Raw genomic sequence first — 6,000 nt, forward strand, 5'->3', positions numbered from 1 at the left:
TTCCCAAAAGTCTCAGGAAGGGACTGAAGGATCAAATCCGTCTGTAGTTGGAAATCCATGTTGAAGTCAAGATGTTCCAACTGCTCAATCAGCCGAATCATCTTGTGGACATGATCCCCAACATTACATCCTTGGACATCCTCATACGGAATAATTGTCTAGATATCTCATACCTAGCATTCCTGCTGTGCTCACCATACAACTCTTGTAGGTGAAGGAGGATCTCACTCGCACTCTGCATATTCTCATGTTGCTTCTGTAACTCATTACTCATGGAAGCAAGCATGTAATACTTAGCTCTCATATCATGCTCCTTCCACTTGTCCAAAGTTTCATGTTCCTCTTGTGTGGCCTCTGGAGGTAAGGGACCAGGAACATTTGAATCTAGAACATATCCTATATGTTCAAGGTTCAGGACAAGTTTCAAATTTCTTAGCCAATCAGACAGATTAGGTCCTGTCAACCTATTGTGATCAAGTATGCTTGTAAGGATATTGGACGGTGGTGGTTGTTTTGTGCTCATTTTTATCAGAAAATTAACTGCAAAAAATAACCAGATTAATTAGTAAATGTATCATGTAATTAACCAAAATGATTATGGTCTTTTAATCAAATTGGTCCTCCCACTAACTTAGCGAATCCTACACTTCCAAAGTAGAAAACAGAAATCCTAGTTGGATAGATTTATAGTGGGTGATTGAATTCTTATAATTCTATTGATCATCCTCAGGATCATCCTCAGGTACATCCATTATTGGAATTACAATAAACTATAAGTGAGCAACTCCTTGCCCATCACATCTCATGTGAGGTTCAATCCTTTACCTAGCCCCTAATGCTCAAAATCTCAGGTACATCCATTATTGACTTATCTTGCATTAGTTAAGTTGATCCCATTGAGCTAGTAATTATGCAAATAATTTTAATATCCTCAGGTACATCCAATATTGGCCACCAAACCATTTACATATTTATAACATCTCATGCTTAACAATTATTCTTAAGAAAATCTCTTAAATTAATTGCATCTCACGCAACTATTTAAAATTTCTTAAAATAATTGCCCCAATGGAGGGCCTATGTTATAATTACCTTAATTATAGCATTTCCAACTTAATCATTTGTTTGAAAGATTTTATGGTCATTCTAATTACTATTAAGGTCTCACTTTGCACATTATCCAATTAGCATGCATATATCATATAATTGCATACATTCCCATACATCTCATGCATTCATGGATAAGCAGTAAATATGGTATGATCATGGACTTTCTAAGGGATTCAATTCTGAGCCACCAAGAATTGAATCAGGGCATTCCTAGGTGCATTTCATTCATTCATTCATTTTACAAGAGTTGCTAAAGGAGTACATAATCAACACTTGATCTTGAATTCCTCCCACTGGTCCCACCAATGCTCTTGACCTCCTTGAACTTCTTACAATCCAATATTACATGGTAATCCTTGGCATACCAAGGCGAATTTACAAGAACTTAAATAAATGAAATTACAACCCAAAAATTATTACAAACTTAATAATACATGCCCAAAATAAATTAAAATAAATTAATTAATTTACAATCCCAAAGAAACATAAAAGAAATAAATCCAATCACATTGGTCTTTTATAGTCCATGATCATCCATCATGCATATCACTATTTAACAATTAAATAAAACATACATACTTAAATTAAATTGAATATCTCATATTCAACTTAAAAATCCAGATTTGAATATGATTCAAATAAATTTAAAAATTCAGATTTGAATCTCATTCAAACAAATTTAAAAATTCAGATTTGAATCACATTCAAACAACCTTAAAAATTCAGATTTGAATCACATTCAAACATTTTTTAAAAAATCATATTTGAATCACATTCAAACATTTTTTAAAAAATCAGATCTGAATTTTATTCAATCAATTTTAAAAAATCAGATTTAAATATGATTCAAACAACTTTAAAAATTCATATTTGAATCACATTCAAACAACTTTTAAAATTCAGATTTGAATCACATTCAAACAATTTTTAAAATTCTGATTTGAATCATAATTTAATTGTGTGATTAAAATTCTAATTAAACAATTTAATTAGACATAGGATGAGCTTTTAGATCATACAACAATTGTAAATTAAAAAGCAAACCTTGCGCCACCTTGAAGAACCTTTGTTACCGCCACCAATGGTGGCTTCACCATGTGTGCCGCCACACATCCATTGCAACCAGCAATGGATCAATCATCTCATGATCAAATCACACAATTAAATCATATAATCAATAATCTAAATGGCAAATATAGTGGCTCTGATACCAATTGAAGGAACGGAAGCGTGAAAAACACAAGTTTATACCATTGAATTCAAAAATTTTCACCTAGGGTCACATGCATCATGTAAGATTTATTTTTATCTATTTGATTTCAATGATAAATAACATATTAAAACTCTTTTAATATGTTTTTGGATCTGTATTTGCCATTTAAAATTTTAAAATCAATCAGATTAATTTTAGAACCCTAGATTAAACCAAGAACGATTACACTAACCTCTTGATGCACTGCAGCTTGTCTGCGCCTTTGAGATTCGTCTTCAGGACACCAGATGTTGTCCCTCTAGCTTGTCCACACCAAGAACACCTATGGCAGCTCTTGAACAGCTTCTAAAGCTTTTTCTATTAATTAGAAATTCAAGTTCTGCCTTTTAAGAGACTAGAGATATAAACAGGAGACTATAAACAATTTCTAGTGTTCTTAATTCAAGAGATTGATGGCTAATCTCTTTGAATTGATGAGAGATGAAGAAGAATAGATGAAAAACCTCAAAGTGGCATGACAAAGGAGAGGAGTGGCTGCTGGTTGCTTTTTTTTTTTTTTCATAACAACACTTAAATAGCTAAGTTAACACATTAAACCCTTGGCACATGTCACCCTTTGATTAGCTCTAGGTTTAAGTGACCCAATCACATTGTGCCAAGTGTCAAACCTATATTTAATCTTGATTTTAATCATCTTACATGATTAAAAAACATTTGGCAAGCTTATGTGTAATCCCATGTGTCACTATCTCATGGTGCCACGTGTCACACTGTGAAATGACCAAAATGCCCCTGTATCTTAATTTTGAATTCTTAACTCAAAATAATTATTTTTCTTCTTCTAATTAATTTATATCAAATATAAATTAATTAATTAATCTCTATTAATTAATTTCTCATTAATTAAATTCATATTTAAACACTTTAAATATAAATTTAATTTATATTATACATCCAATAATCTAGATTTGGTTTCAAGTCATGCTAGGGACTTTGCAATTTAATTGCAAACCAAACCTATTTAATTAATCAATTAAACTTTTTAATTAATTAATTAAATCATATTTAAATAGGTGATAACTTGTGAATGTGTGTGACTTACTAGGCTCATCACTAATTGGCAATGAGACATGATATCAACTCTTAATATCATCAGAACTCTTTCTTACCATAAATGATTTCTCTAAATCATTTTATGAACCTCATAGACCATGGTTAACACCTAGCATAGTATGCCATGGCCACCCAATTAGTAATAAGGTTTACCTTAAATGAACCTATAATCATATGTTACCATGCACTAGAATTTCTCTGTTACAAAATCCCAACTCAAGCTGGAGTCATGGTTTATGTCAAACTCCATTTGCTATGAATATTATGTTCTCTTTTAATTCCAGTTCTTGATTAAAAGATTTTCTCATCAGAAACTCTTTTCTGAATAAATCTATCTGTCCTGGCCAGGAACTTGAAACATCAAGAACAATTAAATGAACATAGGATTTTATCTCTATTTACTTAGAGGAACAAATTCCATCTTGATCAACACCTACCTCCATATATAACTAGGAGGAGCCAACACATGCCCATATACCCATACATAGTACAAGTATGAAAGCAGTATCAAACTCAAACTACCTATATACAAGATAACTGTGCTATCTCAGGTCTAAATATTATATGCACTGATATGATTTATGACAAAACATTGACAAGAGCAAACTACATGTGCTTGTCATAAGTGTCACTGGTTCGGCCTACTTATCATTTATAAGTGCCTATCATGTTTGTTATATGGCATGAGACTCACCATTCCATCTTATTTATATCTCATATAAATAACTTGGGAACAAACATGAATACAATCTTTCTGGATAAGTCATGTCCTTATTATGAAGTATCCTCGATTGTGAACTTATTTATGATACTTTGTGCTAGAAATATTGTCACTCATATTCTTAACAACTTAAGAATAATATTTCTAACAAAAAATCAATGGACCTTTTCTATTACACATAAATACATTATGTAAACGGAAAAGTGGAAATGCCTTTTATTAATAAAAATATGTACAAGATACATACTAAATGATATGCTCTAGGGCATACTACTAACAATGGTCCCATATCCATTGGACTTGTAAAATTTCATTTTTGGTCCCTCAAAGTTGACTTTTGGTCATAGCGCATACCCAATCCAAATTTGCCTTTGATTCAAACACTTCTAACACACTTAATTAGGTCACAAATGGCCATTTCTTTCCTTAAACTATGTCAAAGACATCATTTAGCACTTCTTCACATTTTTGGTCCCTAAACCCTAATATCCAAACCCTAATCCACACTAATTTGTTGCATTTACTTGATTCCATGCCTTTAACCATAGTCATTCAACTAAATAAGGTTTATATACCCATTCAAACTATTGAAATCATGCAAATCACCCTCCCCCTTCATGCTGGCCAAATTTCAATTTTGTCCCTCAACAAATTTTCTTTCAATTTTAAGTTTATTTACAAGTAATTCAAGCTAAAAACACAATAAATAATCTCAAACTTTCAAATTGATGTGCTTACCTCAACTTTGATATCCAATCATCAATTTTTCTCCTCTTTTCTTCTTTCTTTCTTGTTAAATTTCTTTCTCAAGGGAAGGGAATAAGGTTTTATGGAGTGATTATGGAAGAAGTTGGGATTTTGTAAGAGTTTCAAAGCTTGAAGACAAGCTTTAATGGAGTTTGCAATGGTGAGGGAGAGAAAGAGGATGAGGTGACAAGTTTGGGTAAGGAAGACAATAATTTTTTGTTTTTCTTTTCTTTTCTTTTATTCACTTATGGAATACCCAAAAATCACAATTAAATAAATATATTAAGTATTGTTTTTATGGCATCATGCATGAAGTCATGCATGATGTCATCACCTTTTTACTTTTCCAATTCTTTTTTTTTTTATTTTTTTTTTCTATTAGTTCTTTAATTTAATTCCCAACTCTGAAATTTTCTTTTCTCCGATTTTATTTGACAGTTAGATCAGGAGTCAGCTCTCAGGGTCAATTGACCAAATTGCCCCTCGCCTGTTCATCCCGGTTTGCAAATAATCTAATATTTCTTTCGGCTCCCTGACCTAATTATTTGACTGGCTTAACAATTCTTTTTCATAATTTTCTCTTTTCCATTGTGTTCATAAGGGTCCTAAGGACTGCGGCGTCACATTTTATAGTTCGAAATTTGAGTTTAAAATGACTTCGCAGTCGTTCCCGAGAAGGTCACCCATCGTTGTGACTCTCGGCTCGTTTAACTTCTTATGTTCTATTTTTCTTGTTTATACTTAACTAATTGGACATTACTAATTATTTGTGTTTATGGTTTATCTAGTTGTCTTAAGTATGGTTCTAATCCCCTTAATAGTCTGGATCGACTCCGGTCACTGGAACAGTGAAATATACCAGACTATGCAAATAGGGGTGTTACAATTCTCCCCCCCTTAAAATAAATTTCGTCTCGAAAAATTACCTGGTATCAATCTCTGAATAGCTGTGGGTGCTGTCTCCTCATGTCCTCCTCTCGTTCTCAAGTAGCCTCCTGGCCCGAATGATGGTTCCATAACACTTTTACCAATGGTATCTGTTTGTTCCGTAGCTGCTTCACCTCATAAGCCAAAATCTCTATGGGTTTTTCCTCAT

The sequence above is a fragment of the Hevea brasiliensis genome, chromosome 9, assembly GCF_030052815.1.
Source record: "Hevea brasiliensis isolate MT/VB/25A 57/8 chromosome 9, ASM3005281v1, whole genome shotgun sequence".
Classification (NCBI taxonomy): Eukaryota; Viridiplantae; Streptophyta; class Magnoliopsida; order Malpighiales; family Euphorbiaceae; genus Hevea; species Hevea brasiliensis.